At 36.0% G+C, this 19,756-nt stretch overlaps 1 protein-coding gene across 1 annotated transcript in view; it reads right to left on the minus strand.

Moving 5' to 3' along the window:
- GUCY1A2 (guanylate cyclase 1 soluble subunit alpha 2) overlaps window positions 1-19,756 on the minus strand; it is a 324,528-nt gene that overhangs the window by 248,390 nt on the left and 56,382 nt on the right. The gene's annotated exons all lie outside the window — the stretch shown is intronic.

The raw sequence follows: 19,756 nt of genomic DNA on the forward strand, positions 1-19,756 counted from the left end.
CACAAATAATATCTTTTCCTTAATGATTTCACTCATTGTTAAAAGATTTTTATAGAGGCAGCTATAAGGTCTCTATAGTATGTCCATCCAATATTACCATCTTACTTATTAAAATCCACTTGTTAAGTGGAAAATATCAACCAGAAAGGGAATCTATGGTACACGAGTGATGAAAGGTATCAGGTCGTCTTCCCCTGGGATAAAAAGAAGGACTAAAGTCAGGAATCCCAGGAGAAGTCCTGTAGGTCAGCTAGACCCGTCAGTGAGAGACAAAACAAGGAATTAAAAATGGCAAAACCTGGCATGCCTTGCATTCTTTCACTTAAAAAAGTAAAATTACCCACGAGTGGACTAGTAATCTGACCAGATAGAGTTAAAGGTTTTGGTTAAATTTCTAAGTTCATAGTTACTCCTAGATGCTGTGGCAAAAAAGAATTCTGCCTTATAGTAATATAATTATAATAAAATAGAGTGAAAAAACATCAAACATTCTTTGATACCTTACTATAGAGTCTAAACACGGTGATAGCCAAGTTAAAAGGCCAGATTGACAAAGACGTTCTTAAAATCAATGTGAAATGAAAAAAGTAAAAATCTAAGGGAAAAAGAGTCCCTTTATTAAGAAGCATTTCACATTAACTTTAGTTTCACAGATCTGATACTCAAAGCAAGCTGAGAAAGTCACCTGTTAAGATGAAAACATCAGTCACCACACACATGGTCACGTTACAAGATTGTCCTTCAACATATGCTGCATCCACTAACAGTAATACCAGCCAGAACTGATAACAATAGCATTCATCTGCCCAGTTCACTAGTGTGGGAGAAAACAAGATAGATGATACTCATTGCAATTTGGCTCCTGCTCCAACTGCTCCACTGAAACTGCTTTTATAACTAATTAAACTAGTACATACTGTTTTGTCCTTATCTTAGTTAACCTTGTTTGTTGTTTATCTTTTCATTTGATTCTACTTATCATCTCTTCCTTCTAAATCTCCCTTCTCTCTTGGCTTATAAAACCACACTCTTCTGATTTGATTACTATCTGTAAAAATTCCTTCAGTAAAACTTCTCCCTATGTCAAATCCTTACATCACCTTCACTATAACTAAAAATTTCTAATACATACAAATTAAATTTATGTCCCTTCAAAGACGATGTTCTTTGTCACTATTAAAACTTTTAATTAAAAAATTCTAATTAAAAACTAAATTCAGAATAAAGTTTCTTATAATCTGACTCCATTTGCTGACTTATAAAATCCCATGTGTCACTGAAAATACTCCATGGACTACTTCCATACTTTGAAGAGCTGTATCCTAAAAGGACTTAGGGTCTTTATGCCCAGAAGAGAAAAATAGAATTTCTTCAAACTTGCATTTTTCATAGCATTAAAAATGTCCTCACTGTTGCTGAGTAAAGAATACAAGTATAAATAAAATACAGTAAGCTTATATGCTTATGTTCTATTTCCAATGTCAAAATTGCAAAGAATCTTCCAAAAACTAACAAGTAAATCCACTAGAGGCAATAAAAACTACTGTGTGAGTGAGTAGCCACCCTCTATGAAACAGAAATCTTTGCTGCTTTGAAAACCACTTCTGTACTTTAAGGTATGGGAATTGTTAGCTCTCAAGTAATGACAATAAGGCCTACTAGGATGCAAAGGTGACTTGTACCAATAATGAAGAACTAAATTATTTTGAATATTACACTCAAATGCTATACATGGTAATTCTATATAAACCATAATATTCAATTACTTAATACAATTTTTTTTCATTCTCACAATTGTTAAACTATACAAAATCAGAAAAAAAAGAGTTCTTAAGAGTTTGAAAAATTAAAACTAGGGAAAGACCACTTCAACTTTTGCAAATATGCGATGAATCAAGAGCCAAGACTTCCATTTAGACTTTATCTCAGAATGTAGAAAACACAGATAAAGTACTTCAGCTCAGACAATCTGGTGCAGTTCTCACTCCAAGGTTCTACCTATGACTAATGCAACTCCCTACTTACAGTAAATCACTTGAAACATGTAGACAATGCTCATCCTCTCTATCATAAGACACCATGACAGCTTGACATTTAGGTCTATAATAATACATTTCCTCAAGAAACAAACTTTCATTAACAAGTATGTTAGAAGTCAGAATTTTAAGTTATTGTTAATTTACATCTAAAAAAATTAATAGCCTAAATGCTAATGTCCTTCAACTGTTAATGAAACAGTCTGGTCATTCATGACACGAATCTTGTGTCCCTCACCTGCTATCCATCTGACTTCATGCCATGCACTTACTTCTTGAGGACAAGGACCTTATCCCATTTATGTCTGCGTACCTAGGACACTAAGACTTCATTCACAGAAACTAAACAAACATTATTTGTTGGCTAACTATAATCAAGTTTTTAAAGCTACAGTTGTGCCACATTTAAGGATATCAAGACAGCTAAGCACATTCTTTTCTCACACAGACCTCTACAGATAATTAAATTAAAGTGTGATTGGGCTAAAACAGTGTCAGAGTCGTACAGGAGGTATGGAAAAAAGAATGTCTACCTCTTTCCTCAGGGAAATATGTTTGAAGAGAAACTTGAAAAAAAAAGGAGTTGTTTAAAAGGCAAAGAGGGATAGAAAAAGCACACTAGCAGATGCACAGTTATGGAATTTGGATGAACCAGGAAGGTGCAAGAGCCCAGCATGAAATTTGATAAAAGCTGAAATTAAGAGAAAATGTATACTAAATTAAAAATAAATAATCCCAGCATGGTCAGGTCAAGGCAAGCAGATAACAATTGGGGTGCAGGGGTGGGGAGATGAGTTGTTAATTAGTCAGAATGTAGAAGACAGACTTGAGGCTGCCATGACCAGAGTCAAAGACAGCAGCCTGAGAAATGCTGCAATGTCTTTATAGACTGATCTAGGCAGTCCCAGTAAGAATGGAAAAGCGAGTACCAAGAAATGTTCCCAATTTTTCACAATTACTTTATTAAACAGTTAAAAAACTCCTATCAAGTAGATATGTTTAATTGTCCTCATTTCACAGGTGAGAAATGTTAAGAAATTTGCCTACGTTCACACAATTATAGGTAGCAGAGACATATTTCAAAGTGAAGTCTGTCTAATACAACATCTTGAGTAAAGCATCTGCATGGGGTGAAAAATGCATGTCTTGCTCATTGTTATATCATTAATGCTTAGCATTCTGCATGACAATTAGTAGATGTTCAATAAATATTGGCTGGATATTGAATAAATTAACGTACTACTGCAGTCAACAGAAAGGAGTTACAAAGGGCAGTCAACAGTTATCAAATGCCACAGCCAGATCAAAATAAGGACAAAAACTGTAAATTGGATTTGTCAGAACTTTGGAGACTTTTGACAGAGCCATTTTAGTGGAGGAGTGAGGGTAGAAGACTGAGTATAACAGTTGAGGGGTGTGATGGCAAAGTAAATAAACAGAAATACTAACTTTTTAACTGAATCTATAACATTATTGGAAGGCTAAAATTACTTATAACGTATCTGGCCTCTATACTTGGAAAGGCAGATTTTGACTTACTTGAGAACTAAGTGAATAGAGAGACTTACAGCACCAAAGATATAGTGCTAACTAGGGTACAGGATCTTCTAAGGGACAATCTATTAATAAACACTGGAAATCAGAGTCTTTTTAAGTCCAGAGATCATACTTGTCACCCAGCAAGGACATCAGTCTCCACTAATATGCTAAAATACCAAAGCAAGAGCTATACCTTCAAGTTGCTTAAACTTCAACTCAGCAGCTGAATACCTACTAACCACTCATTTCTGTAAGCTACAAACACTCCATAATTATTTTTTTATCAATTACTTAGGCTTCCTCAACCTAATATCTAAGCAATATAACTATATCTCAAGTCCAAACTATAGAGAGATTTTAATATTTAAGGAGATGATTTTTTTAGAAAAACAATTATATTTTCCACCTTTATAGAGGTATAATTAAAATATCACACTGTGTAACTTTAAGATGTAAAATGTGTTAACTTGATACTCATATATTGCAAAATGATTATCACCACAGTGTTAGCTAACACCTTCATCACATCACATAATTACCACCTCTTTTTTGTGGTGAGAACATTTAATATCTACTCTAACAACTTTCAAGTGTATAATACATAATAGGTAACTATGATCACAGAACTTGCTAAGCATAGTGATAGGGGAAAATGTCTAACATATTTAACATCAATTCTTGAATACTCAAAGAAATAGATATTATTAGAAGCATAACAAGTGCTTCAGGAATGAAAATATTTGGAATACTTAAGTTTACAGTTTGACTATTTTGAAAATATGGTGAGGTATGCTCTAAAATATACACAGGCTATAAATTTTAATAGTGAGAAACATAGCACAATGGAGATGAAGCCAAACACTGAGTACTGCAAAATACTTTTTTCCAAAAAATACTACATCTAAAAGATAAAGCATAAGTAAAGTACAATCCAACACACAGTTAATCCTTCCTTTCAAATAGAAACCACACTGTGTCCCTTTCTTATGAAACAGCAGATATTCCCTTGTATTACAGATATTTGTCTGTGATCTTTCTGTTGACTACACAGATTTATCAGGGCAATTCATGAAAAAAATACAATCTCTGAAAACAGTATGATCTAGAATGAGGAAAAGGAACCATTAAAGAAAGAACTGTAGATAAATAAATGGAGAGAATTTCTCCTGTACTGTAGAAAATCCTGAATCTACTGGTAGAAAAGGTATACATTCCAGCCAGGATTGGTAAGAACACACACACACACACACACAAACACACACACATCTAGGTGCATCTGATTAAATTCCTGAAATACAGAGATAAAAATTAGGCTTAAAGAAGAAAATCTTTTAAGTTGAAAGAAAAAACAAGTAATTTAAAAAACTTTTTAAAAGAATTGTTCTTCACATCTGTAACACTAGAAGCTAGATGAGAGTGGACTAATAGACATGTAATACTGAGAGAATTTAAATCTAAGAATGTGTTCCCCAGTCAAGATATCTAGCAAAGATTCAAAGAAACAACACCACTCAATAGAACACCTTAGAACTGAAAAGCAACGAACCTTGCTATACACACACACACACACACACACACACACACACACACACATTCTAATGGAGATACAGATATATAATCGTGAAAGATTATCTACAAAGTTGTAACATACATGTAAATAAAGATTACTGAAATATGGGAAAAGGGAAACTACTGACAACTGTGAGGTAAATTTGATTCATAATCTGGAACTAAACAATCTCAGCAAACCCCAGAAGTTAGGAAGCTGAGGAGAAATGGGAGGAGGGGAAAGGAGAAAAGCATCAGCACTTTAAAGTTCTCTTCTAAAAGAGAGCTGGGTCAGTAGGGAAAAACTACATTCTTATTAGGGAAATAAGTGATATTTGACTTTAAAATAATAATAGAAAAACAGATCTAAGCTGAGTAACAGGAAAAGGAAAATTACCAGTAATGAAATGGGAAAGTAGAACAAAACATTTAACTACAAAGGTAAAATATAAATACATACATATTCAATTTATACTATATACATAATTTCAAAATGAAATTTATACATTTTGAATTTGAAAATTATCAAAACAGAAAAAATAAGGTGAAGAAGAACCATGTAAAATAAATATCATAAATCAAAGATGAAAGAAATACATTAGTCAAGTATGGATTCAAATGGCTGAAATTCTTACCCTATCTGTAAGAATTACATTTATAAAAGATGATTTTTTTAAGGGTGAATGTAAGCAGGAGGAAAATAATTTCAACAAACTGCCTAAAGGAAAATGCAAGAGGAAAAAGCAATGTTAATATCAAACAAGGTAGAATTAAGGTTAAAAGTGCTAATCAGTATAAATGGACATTATAAAATAAAACCACAATTTACAAAAAAAAGTCTCGGAGACATTTAAACCTGTATAAGCCAAGCAACACTGCAGTTAAATACATAAAGCAAAAAACAATTAAAAATTGATTGCTAATGGGTATGGGGTATTGTTATGGAGTGATAAAAATGTTCTAAAAATGACTGTAGTAATTAATGGTTGCATGACTTCATAAAATTCTAAAAACCCACTGAAGTTTACACTTTAAATAGGTGAACTGTCCTGTATGTGAATTGTGGTTCAATTAAGTTGTTATATATATATTATAAATTAAAAGTGAAAGAATTCTACACAATTATAGTGAGAAACTTTAATACCCCTCTGTCAGTATCAGATGGATCTAATAGACAAAAAAGAAAAGAAATCATAGAGAAAGTAAATAAAAGTATACACAATAACCCTGACCAGTGTGGCTCAGTTGGGCACCATTTTGCAAAGCAACAAGTCGCCTGTTCCATCCCCAAAACACATGCCTGGGTTGTGGGTTCGGTCCCTGGCTGTGGTGCTTATGAGAGGCAACTGACTGATGTTCCTCTCTCTCACATCGATGTTTCTCTCCCTCTCTCTTTCTCCCTCCTTTCCCCTCTCTCTAAAAACAAATAAATAAAATCTTCAAAAACGTATATACAACAAAACAATCAATAAAGAAAAAACTTAAGAGAAATGAAATTTTAGCAGAAAACTAATGTGCCCTTATCAGAACCAAAAAGATTAAAGATTACAAAAACCAAAGTCATAGATGAATTGAATAAATATTAACTATTAAAAAATAATAAAAAGTAAAACCAGAGAAAAAATAAAAGTAAAATAAAATTTAATAACAAAATCAACATATTCCAAACATATATATGTATATACATATGTGTGCATATGTATATATGTGTATTTATACAAATATGAAGAAATCATAAAAATTGCTTATTTAATCACAAAATTTCCATATTTCTAGCTCTAGATTTTGCAGATCACATGTTAATAGTAATACAAATAGTAATGATAATAAATAACAAAACAGTGACCAAAAATCCTATGTATTTGGAAGTTAAGCAATACACTCTTTTGGATTAAAGAGAAAACCAAAATTGAAATTATAACTTCTAGAAATCAATGAAAAGACTACTTCTTTCAAAATCCTATGAGGCATAATAAAAACTGTACTCAAATAAAACTACATGTCCTATTTTCAGCAACAAAAAATAAGTAAATAAAAAGCTCCCAATTAAGGAAATTATGTTGAGATTTTAAAAATGAATTCATAAAAGCTGAAATTAAGAGAAAAAGTATACTAAATTAGAAATAAAAAGAACACAGGCACATATTAAGAAATAGAGGAATTGAAAAAATAACCAAGCAACGTTTTGCCGACAAATGTGTAAATGGATAATTTTCTGGCAAATATAAATGACAAAAATTAACCCAATGCTATATGGGCATCTTGAGTTCAGGCTAGCCTTTGAAAAAATTAGATAATTCCAAAGACACTTAAATATTTCCAACCCATAGAAAAAAATAAAACCACTTAATCATTTTTACTGGGGCATGTTTTAATGCTGAAATTTGGTATAGTATAACAAGACCAATTTCTCTTATGAATATTTATTTGCTAAAGAATTTTTAAAATATCATGAATAAATGTTTATTTTAGAAATTAAAAGTATTCTATAGTAAAAAATTATCAGTATAAATTATGAAATTTATAAAATTAAATAAGAAAACAACTAGATGGTTTCAGTGAATAACAAGTCTAAAATTCAACAGTCTTATTAAAAATTTTGAGTAAAATAGTAATATAAAGAAGCTGCTCAAATATAATAAATAAAGATTTCCAAAAATCAGAAGCAAGGCTTATTCTAAATAGGAAAGTACTAAAAACATTTCAACAAAAATTATAAATTAGACAAAGAAGCTTACAATTGACATTGTTATTCAATATTATCTTAAAGGTTACATAGCAAGTGCTGTAAGATATGATAATAAAATATTATACACTAAGAAAACCTAGAAAGTCTTTTAATTTCAAAGCTCTCGCTTTTTTTTGTTGTGTAACAGTTTTTTTAATATATTTTATTGATTATGCTGTTACAGTTATCCCATTTTCCCCCTTCACTCCCCTCCACCCTGAATAACCCCTCCCACCCACATACCCCCCCTTTAGTTCGTGTCCATGGGTGATACTTGTACGTTCATTGAGTTCTACATTTCCCATACTATTCTTACCCTCCCCCTGTCTATTTTCTACTTACCATCTATGCTACTTATTCTCTGTACCTTTTTCCCCCTCTCTCTTCCTCCCACTCCCCTGTTGATAACCCTTCATGTGATCTCCATTTCTGCGGTTCTGTTCTTGTTCTAGTTATTTGCTTAGTTTGTTTTTGTTCCTGTTTTAGGTGTGGTGGTTAATAATTGTGAGTTTTCTGTCAGTTTACTGTACATGTTTTTTATCTTCTTTTTCTTAGATAAGTCCCTTTAACATTTCATATAATAAGGGCTTGGTGATGATGAGCTCCTTTAACTTGACCTTATCTGAGAAGAACTTTATCTGCCCTTCCATTCTAAATGAAAACTTTGCTGGATAGAGCAATCTTGGATGTAGGTCTTTGCCTTTCATGACTTGGAATGCTTCTTTCCAGCCCCTTCTTTCCTACAAGGTCTCTTTTGAGAAATTAGCTGACAGTCTGATGGGAGCTCCTTTGTAGGTTACTGTCTCCTTGTCTCTTGATGCTTCTAGGATTCTCTCCTTCATTTTTATCTTGGGTAATGTAATTATGATGTGCCTTGGTGTGTCCCTCCTTGGGTCCAACTTCTTTGGGACTCTCTGAGCTTCCTGGACTTCCTGGAAGTCTCTTTCCTTTGCCAGATTGGGGAAGTTCTCCTTTATTATTTGTTCAAATGACTTTTCTACTTGTTGCTCTCCCTCTTCCCCTTCTGGCACCCCTATAATTCAGATGTTGGAACATTTAAAGATGTCCTGGAGGTTCCTAAGCCTCTCCTCATTTTTTTGAATTCTTGTTTCTTCATGCTTTTCTGATTGGATGTTTCTTTCTTCCTTCAGATCCACTCCATTGATTTGAGTCCCAGTTTCCTTCTCATCACTATTGGTTCCCTGTGCATTTTCCTTCATTTTACTTAGCATAGCCTTCATTTTTTCATCTAATTTGTGACCAAATTCAACCAATTCTGTGAGCATCCTGATCACCAGTGCTTTGAACTGTGCATCTGATAGGTTGGCTATCTCTTTGTTGCTTAGTTGTATTTTTTCTGGAACCTTGACCTGATCTTTCATTTGGGCCATTTTTTTTGTCTTGACATGCCTGTTATGTAGTGAGGGGTGGAACCTTAGATGTTCACCAGGGCGGGGCAACCCACGTTGCTGGGTTGTGACAACATATATGGGGTCAGGGCTTAAGAGGGAACAATGATGCTTGCTCCTCTCTCTGCTGGATTTCAGTCACTTGCCCTGCTTCCCACAAGCAAACTGGGCCCTTCTGGTGCTGGTTCCCTATGTGGGTGGCTTGTGTACATTCTAGGACTCTGTGGGACTCTCTAGTGAACTCTCCTGTGAGGCTGGGAGTCTCTTCAGGCACCTCAACCCCCACAGGTGGTTTCAGTTGGTGTTTTGTGGCTTTATTTCCCCAAGCTGGGGTCCTGGGTTGCTTGGTCTCTCATTCCCCAGTTTCACCTGGTTTATCTTTGTGAGAATGTGGGACCACCCAGTTCCACCAGCCTCCTTGCGTCCACCAGCTGCCTTGGGCGCCACACCGCAGTCCACAATTTGCTGCCTTGTTGGGTCTGCCAGCCGCCTCTTTGCCACAAGCCTTCTCCATCCCAGCTGTCCGACTCCACCCTTCCTACTGGTCTGGATGAATGTGCCTACTTTAACTCCTTGGTTGTCGGGCTTCCATACAGTTCAATTTTCTAACAGTACTGGTTATTTTTTGTTTTTAAATTGTTGTTTTCCTTATTTTGGTCATGCAAAGAGGCACAGTGTGTCTACCTATGCCTCCATCTTGGCCAGAAGTCTCTTGCTTTGTTTTTTGTGTATGTGATCAAAATATTTATGATACATATATGTTGCTTTGCTTTTTTGTGATCAAAACATTTACAATATACACTTTATAGAAAAAGGCTACTAGAATTAATAAGAAAATATAGTAAATAGTTTAATATAAAAATAAATATAGAAAAAATCAATAGCTTTTCTCTTTTTTAGCAGTAAGGATCAAGAAATAGAAATGGGGAAAATAGTAGAATACTAGAAATAGAAAATAGTCTATTCAATGTAGCAATAAAAACTATAAAATTCCTATGATAAAATCATAAGAATACATTCAATAAGAATGACATAGAACTTATATTAAGAAAATTATCAAATCTTAATACAGAAAACAATATCTAAACAAATTTTTTTAAATATTCCATAGTGTTAGAAGCAAAAACCTTATGTTATAGCAATATCAATTCTATCAAAATTCCTAAATAAGTTTAATGCATTGCCAATAATAGTCTCAATAAGTCTCATCAATACAGTAATTTTAAATCATATGGAAGAATAAATGCCTAGAATAGCCCCAAAATGCTTAATTAGGAAGATTATTGGATAGGAACAAGATATAACAATAATTATACTGCATTATAATTAAAAATTTTATGTCCATAAGAGTAAAGATTATTGGATATTAATAGAGAATAAGTAAATTTGTGTGTATTAATTTTATTATATCACAAAATTATATTTTAAATCAATGGAGAAAGAACAGTTTATTTAATAAATAGCAACAACCATCTGGAAAACAAAATTAAATCATGGCTCACAACAACAAAAAAATTCCAAATCAATTAAAAGCTTAAAATGTAAAACACAAAACAATAAATATTTTAGAACAAAATCTAGGAGAGTATATGTATGCCTGAACCAAAACTGGTAAACAAAAAATCGTAAAGACATATTGGATATCATATGATATAAAGCTTAGTTAAAACTGTCAGAATAATGTATAGAATACAATTTCATCTTGGTAAAAATGTGTGTGTGTGTGAGATGTGTGAAAGAGAGAGAGAGAAGCACTCCTGTGACATTCTGCTAGTCACTCTATCCTAAATACCATTACGTTGTTTTAAGTCATTATAATCAATAGTCTAGAATTATTTCAACAGCCTCCTAACTAAGTTTTCTGCTTTCCAGTCTCTCTGCAATTCATTCTCTGTGTACCCATTCAAACTCCTAAGTCTTATATTATCAATTCTCTACTTCACACCCTCCAATGAGTATCCATTGCCTTCAGAAAAAAAGTCCAGGTTCAGCAGAGCTTGATATAGTCTTTACCTATGGGCCCATTCTCATATCTCCCAATTTCCCCATTTCATATCTCTGCACAAGCCATGATGAACCACTTGGAGTTTCCTGAACATGCGCAACAATCTCTTTCTAACTTACAGGTTTCCATACATGCTAGTTTTGTGTTTGGTTTGGTTTTTTAATAGAATTCTGTTCTCCCACCTACTGCACTTAGCTAGTTATCTGCTTAGTCTCACCTTGTAACTCATTCCTTGACACTCCAAGACTGAGAATAGATGCCTTTAGTTTTTCAAAGAAATTTTGTGATTACTTCCATCCAAGCATACAATGGCTACTGATTTGTTCACCCACTCAAACAGACTTAACTGCTTTGAAGACAAAAGTTCACCACTTACACATTTCTTATTAAAAAAAAGTGAGGAGACCTACTCTGCATCAGTCTCAGTGCTAAGCACTGGGGATACTATAGTGATCACAATAGACATAGGTCTCACCCTTATTGAGCTATGTGAAAGAGAGAATAATCTACTAATTATACTCATGATCCCACAACTGTTCAAGAAAACACAAGAGGACTTAAGACTTCTGGTGAAGACAGAGGTAGATACACTTTGCCTCCTCACACAACCAGAAGAAGGACAACAACAAATTTAAAAACAGAAATAAGTGGAACTGCCAGAGAATTGAACTGTATAGAAGTCCAACAACCAAGGAGTTAAAGAAGAAACATTCATCCAGACCAGTAGGAGGGATGGAGATGGGCAGCTGGGGCAAAGAGAACTCAGGTCAAGGTGGCAGCTGTCTGACCAAACAGTCTCACATTTGAGTGTGGCTAAACCTGGAGGAACAACTGAGAGAGAGATAGACCGCACAACCCAGAGTTCCAGTGTGGGGAAATAAAGCCTCAAAACCTCTGACTGAAAAACCCTGTGGGGGTTGAGGAAGCAGGAGAAACTCCCAGCCTCACAGCAGAGTTCATTGGAAAGACCCACAGGGTCCTAGAATGTACACAAGCCCACCCACCAGAAATCAACACCAAAAGGGCCCAATTTGTTTGTGGGTAGTGGAGGAAGTGACTGAAAGCCTGCTTAGGGCTAAGCAAGTGGCATTGTCCTCTATGGGACCCCTCCCCCACATACAGCGTCATAACATAGTGACATGGGTTGCCCCACCCCAGCAAAGACCTAAGGCCTCGCCCCTTACTATGTAACAGGTGCACCAAGATAAAAAATAATATGGCCCAAATGAAAGAACAGATCAAGGCTCCACAAAAAATACAACTAAGCGATGAAGAGGTAGCCAACCTACCAGATGCACAGTTCAAAACACTAGTTACCAGGATGCTCAGAAAAATGGTTGAGTATGGTCACAAAATAGAGGAAGACGTGAAGGCTATGAAAAGTGAAATAAGGGAAGATGCACTAGGAACCAACAGTGATTCAAAAGAAACTGGGACTCAAATCAATGTTTTGAACCAGAAGGAACAAATAAACATTCACCCAGAACAGAATGAAGAAACAACAATTCACAAAAACAAAGAGGCTTAGGAACCTCCAGGACAACTTGAAACATTCCAACATCCAAATCATAGGGGTGTCAGAAGAAGAGGAAGAGCAAGAAATTGAAAACTTGTTTAAAAAAATAATGGAGAACTTGTCTAATTGGGCAAAGGAAACAGACTTCTAGGAAGTCTAGGAAGCTCAGAGTCCCAAAGATATTGGACCCAAGGAGGAACACACCAAGGCACATCATAATTACATTACCGAAGATTAAAGATAAGGAAAAAATCTTAAAAACAGCAAGAGAAAAGGAGACAGTTACCTATCAAAGAGTACCCATAAGACTATCAGCTGATTTCTCAAAAGAGACCTTGTAGGCAAGAACCTACATCCAAGATCATTCTATCCAGCAAAGCTATCATATAGAATGGAAGGGTAGATAAAGTTCTTCTCAGATAAGGTCAAGTTAAAGGAGTTCATCATCACCAAGCCCTTATTATATGAAATGTTAAAGGGACTTATCTAAGAAAAATAAGAAGATCAAAACTATGAACAACAAAATGACAATAAACTCACAACTATCAACAATCAAACATAAAAAATAAAAACAGAAACAAAACGAACTAAGCAAAAAATTGGAATAGAAACAAATTCACTGAAATAGAGATCACATGGAAGATTATCAGCAGGGAGGGGGATAATGGGGGACAAGGTACAGAGAATAAGAAGTATAAATGGTAGGTACAAAATAGGGGGAGGGTAAGAATAGTATGGGAAATGGAGGAACCAAAAAACTTGTATGTATGACCCATGGACATGAACTAAGGTGGGGGAATTCTGGTAGGAGGGTGGGTACAGGGAACGGGAATAAAGGGGAGAAAAATGGAACAATTGTAATAGCATAATCAATAAAATATATTTAAAAAAATTTTTAAAAGAAAACATGATGACAGGTGTTATGATGATATGAGAGCATCTAACAGGGGCCTAATGTAATCTACTTGTCAAAGAAAGTTTCTTTTTTAAAAGTGAGATATCTGAAGGATGAGTGAAAGTTAACTAGGCAGCCAAGAAGGAGCAGAGAAAGGAGATGAAAGAAAATCATTCCAAACCAAAGGAACATTATGCAAAGGTCTTAAAAGATAAACTAACATGGAGCATTTGAGAAGCTAAATGAATACAATTACTGTCACTTAATCGCTGGCACAGTGCCCTGTCTGTAGTGAGTTTTTGGAATGGATAGATAAAATAATAAATCAATTAATGAATAAACAAATAAATAATACAGTCACATAGTGTGTGTATGTGTACTTTTTCCACTGCTGCTTTTCATACCCTTGAATATTTCTAGCAGACCTTTTTATATATTCATGAGAAAGTTATGCTACATGACTACTTTAACAGGTGTGAATGCTAATTATTCAATGAATTCCTGTTTCTTTGCAATAAACAGCCAAAGGTGAGAACTAAGAAATGGACAGACTTGAGAACCCAAAGATTCCACAATAAAACTGCTAGAACTGGTAAGTGAATTCAGTAAAGTAGCAGGATACAAAATAAATATCTAGAAATTAGTTGCAATTTTATACACCAATAAATAAACTATCAGGAAGGAAAACTAAAAAAACAAACCCATTTACAATAGTATCAAAAAATAAATAAAATGCCTAGAAATGAATTTAACCAAGAATGTAGAAGACCTGTACTCAGAAAATTATGAGACATTCAAGAAGATACAAATAAATGGAAGCATATACCTTGTTAATGGGTAGGAAGAGTTAACATCATTAAAATGTCCACACTACCCAAGGCAATCTACAGATACGAAGCAAGTCCTACCAAGATATTAATAGCACATTTCACAGAACTAGAACAAATATTCCAAAAATTTATGTGGAACCACAAAAGACCCTAAATAGCAACAACAATCTTGAGAAAGAAGAACAAAGTAGAAGGAATCATACTACCTGATATCGAACTATTCTACAAGGCCATAGTAATCAAAACAGCATGATACAGGCATAAAAAAAAAATTTAAAAAAACAGACATACAGCAATGGAACAGAACAGAAAGCCCAGAAATACACCCAGGCCTTTATGGTCAGTCAACATTTGACAAAGAAGACAAAAAGATACAATGGGGTAAAGATAGTCTATTCAGTAAATGGTATTGGGAAAATTGGACAGATACATGCAAAAAAATGAAACTAGACTACCTTCTTATACCAAATGCAAGAATAAGCTCAAAATGGATTAAAGACTTAAATGTTGGATTTGAAACTATAAAAATTCTAGAAGAAAACATATGCAGTAAAATCTTGAACATTAATCAATATTTTTTGATATATTGCCTCAGGCAAGGGAAGCAAAAGAAAAAATAAACAAATGGGACTGCATCAAACTAAAAAGTTTTTGCACAGCAAAGGAAAGCATCAAGAAAATGAGAAGACAATCCATTGAACCCATTGAATGGGAGAACATATTCACCAATGATACATTTGGTAAGGAGTTAATGTTCAAAATTTATAAAGAACTCATTCAACTCAATACCAAAAAAACAAACAATCCTATGGAAATATGGGCAAAGGACTTGAACAGACACTTCTCCAAAGAGGACATACACATGGCCAACAGACATATGAAAAGATGTTCAACATCACTAATCATCAGAGAAATATAAATTAAAAGCACAATGAGATATCTCCTCATGCCTGTCAGAACGGCTATCACCAATAAATCAACAAACAGCAAGTGTTGGTGAGGATGTAGAGAAAAGGGAACCCTTGTGCATTGTTGGTGGGAATGCAAACTGGTGCAGCCACTGTGGAAAACATTATGGAGTTACCTCAAAAAATTAAAAATGGAACTGCCTTCTGACCCAGTGGTCCCACTTCTGGGAACAGAGTCAAAAATCCTGAAATACTAATTCAAAAGAATATATGAACCCCTATTTTCATCGCAGTGTTATTTACAACAGCCAAGATTTGGATGTAGCCCAAGTACTCATCAGTGAATGAGTGGATAAAAAAGCTGTGGTATATTTACACAATGGAATACTATTTGGCCATAAAAAATGAAATCGTACCCTTTGTGATAGTATGGATGGACCTGGAAAGCATTATGCTAAGTGAAATAAGCCAGTCAAAGACAAATATCAAATGATTTCATTCATATGTGAAATCTAGTGAACAAAATAACCTAACAAACAAAATAGAGACAGACTCATAGATAGACAACAGACTGACAGGTGTCCGAGGAGGGGCATGAGAGGCTGGGTGAAAAAGGTGAAGGGATTAAGCAAAAGAAAAAAAGAATAAAACACAAAAACTCATAAATGCAGACAACAGTATGGTGATTACCAGAGGAGAAAAAGGGAGGGGGTAGGTATGAAAGGGTAAAGCAGGGATAAATAACAATGGAAAGAGATTGAAGAGACTTGACTTGGGGTGGTGGGCACACAATACAATATACAGATGATGTATCATAGAATTGTACACCTGAAACCTATATAATTTTATTAACCAATGTCACCCCAATAAATTCAATTTTTAAAAAATAACAACAGCAGAAAGGGAGGGGGGAAGGACAGACTCAGGATAGCACACATATAATCAGGCAGCTTTATCAGAGCTCTGTGCTATGTTTGCTGTCAGAAGCTGGCTACCTGTCAGGTGACTAAGAGCTCATCACATTGCCCAACCTTCCTTCCCAGCACCCTGGCAAGTTGCCATGAAAGACACTAAGCCAACAGCCCAGCAGCAGTGTGGTGCAGATTCAAAGAAAGCACAGACATGAGCTAATTACAAAGAGGAGCTGCAGGAGTACTTGCTTCAGCCCTGTGCCCACACCTGGCCCCTGCTTATGAAATGCAATCTGCCACATCATGAAAATATGGCAGTGGCTCACAGGCTTTCAAGCTCATCATTTCTTTTGCATGCACTTTTTATCACTTTTTTACCTGAGAGCCAAGAGGGTAGGGGAGGGACTTACTATACAAATAAATAAATTTAGGCTTCTGCTGTTGATGGCCAGCCCCATTCAAACTGGAGTTTATAATAGTAGCAGCGGGACAGCATAATTTCCACAAGTATAAATCCTCAGGGGGGTTACTCAGAGCTGTTAATCACTGCTAATGCCTCTTTAATTGTTATACTTTTTACAGTCTCTAAATTGTGATTCCCACTCTTCAACTGCTCCAACCCAGTCTTGAGAGTTATGCCTCTATCCAACTTGCACAGAAAGGATTAACTTTTGGGATAAAACTTGTATTGTGGTAAGTTAATTAAAATGATGGAAATCTGAAAATTTTTTAAACTTTCATATTGAATTAAGTAATAAATACCTGGAAAAAGGCCTAGGATCCAGGGGTGGGCAACAGTAGGTTTATAGTTGTGAGTACCACTGAGCCATTGTGACATTCTTTTGAGTTAATGAAGCTATTTTAATAATCATAACCTGCATGTCTTTTTTAAATTTTATTTTAATTGTTGTTACAGTATAATTTTCTATCTTTTACTCCCATCCCAACCCACCCACCCAGCCCTCCCCTCCTCCCTCCCATTTCTACCTGCCTCTAGTTTTTATCCATGTCCTTTATACTTCTTCCTGTAAACCCTTCACCTTTTCCCCTGAAATTCCCCTGAAATTCCCTCTATTTTCATCCAAACAACTGTAAACCCACTTTTGCCCATCCCAGTATGTGTTTCATTGGCCAAAGAACATCAGACTTGTGACAGAAATCAATGAAATAGCGTGTACCCATAATGTAACTGTTACAGTAGCATCTGACAGCATTTACAACATTCACAAACAAACCTATACTTTCATACTTCTGGAGGGTGATAACACACAAGTGCATGTTTATTTTAAAAGAGAATTTGTAGATACATCATTTCACATGTCAATGTATGAAGTCAACAAGTGCACTGGAACTTCACCAGTAACTTGGCCCAACTTCCCCAAGAAAAGTGGCCTTCATAGGTAGTCGTCCATCCCCTGCTTAAGATCACCTGTGATGATGAGACTGCCAGCCAAGATGTAGGCGTAGATAGATATACTGTGCCTCCTGGCACAACCAATAAAGACAACAACAATTTAGAAACAAAATAACAACCAGAACTGACAGAATATTGAACAGTATGGAAGTCCAACAACCAAAAAGTTAAAATAGACACATTCATCCAGACCAGTACACGGGGAGGAGTGGGACGGCCGGGCGGAGAGGGGTAGTGGCACAAAAAGTGGTGGCACTGAGTGCACAAGGCACCCTGAGCGTGCAAGACCACAGCAGTGGGCGAACCCTGGGCACGCAGGCAGCGGCCGGCAGACCCCAGGCATGGGGTGGCAACAGGTGGACCCAGCAAGGCGGCAATTGTGAAGCGAGGTACTGCATGCAAGGTGGCTGGCTGACCAGGCGGTCCCACATTCACAAGCAGATAAACCAGGCAAAACTAGGGAGCAAGACAGACCAGGCAACCCAGGGTCCCAGTGATGGCAAATAAAGCCTCAAAACACCAATTGAAAACACCTGTGGGAGTTGTAAAGCGACTCCCAGCCTCACGGGAGAGTTCGTTGGAGAGACCCACAGGGTTCTGGAGTGTACACAGGCCCACCCACATGGGAATCAGCACCAGAAGGGCCCAATTTGCTTGGGGGAAGCAGCAGAGGGGACTGGGATCAGACAGAGAGCAGAGCGGACGCCATTGTTCCCTCTTGGACCCCACCCCCCCATTCAGGGTCACAATCCAACAACGTGGGTTGCCCCACCCTGGTGAACATCTAAGGTTCCACCCCTCACTACATAACAGGCATGTCAAGACAAAACAAAAAAAAAAATGGCCCAAATGAAAGATCAGGTCAAGGTTCCAGAAAAAATACAACTAAGCAACAAAGAGATAGCCAACCTATCAGATGCACAGTTCAAAGCACTGGTGATCAGGGTGCTCACAGAATTGGTTGAATTTGGTCACAAATTAGATGAAAAAATGAAGGCTATGCTAAGTAAAATGAAGGAAAATGCACAGGGAACCAATAGTGATGAGAAGGAAACTGGGACTCAAATCAATGGAGTGGATCTGAAGGAAGAAAGAAACATCCAATCAGAAAAGCATGAAGAAACAAGAATTCAAAAAAAATGAGGAGAGGCTTAGGAACCTCCAGGACATCTTTAAATGTTCCAACATCTGAATTATAGGGGTGCCAGAAGGGGAAGAGGGAGAGCAACAAGTAGAAAAGTCATTTGAACAAATAATAAAGGAGAACTTCCCCAATCTGGCAAAGGAAAGAGACTTCCAGGAAGTCCAGGAAGCTCAGAGAGTCCCAAAGAAGTTGGACCCAAGGAGGGACACACCAAGGCACATCATAATTACATTACCCAAGATAAAAATGAAGGAGAGAATCCTAGAAGCATCAAGAGACAAGGAGACAGTAACCTACAAAGGAGCTCCCATCAGACTGTCAGCTGATTTCTCAAAAGAAACGGAGATCACATGGAGGGTTACAAACAGGGAGTGGGAGGAGGAGAGAGGAGGAAAAGGCACAGAAAATAAGTAGCATAGACGGTAGGTAGAAAATAGGCAGGTGGAGGGCAAGAATAGTATGGGAAATGTAGAAGCTAAAGAACTTATGACACATGGACATGAACTAAAGGGGAGGAATGTGGGTGGGAGAGGGTGTGCAGGGTGGAGGGGAATGAAGGGGGTGAAATGGGAGAACTAATAGCATAATCAATAAAATATCTTTCTTTTTAAAAAAATTATTTTCCTTTAAAAAAAAAGACCACCTGTGATAAGAAGCTCCTGAAGCTTCCTCTTCCAATACAGCCTAACTCTAGGGATCACAAAGTTTCTTCCTCCTTCCACCAAGGCAAAAATCTATTACTTCACTGACCTATAACTTTAGTTAACAAATTCTATATTATATCCTTGGTGGTGACTTGAACAGATCTACCTGCCCTCATCACAAAAATCCTTTATAGTACCTGAAAATAGCTCTCATATTTTCCTTTGTCTT

Source organism: Phyllostomus hastatus, unplaced genomic scaffold (assembly GCF_019186645.2).
Source record: "Phyllostomus hastatus isolate PE091 unplaced genomic scaffold, TTU_PhHast_1.1 phas_contig_113, whole genome shotgun sequence".
NCBI lineage: Eukaryota > Metazoa > Chordata > Mammalia > Chiroptera > Phyllostomidae > Phyllostomus > Phyllostomus hastatus.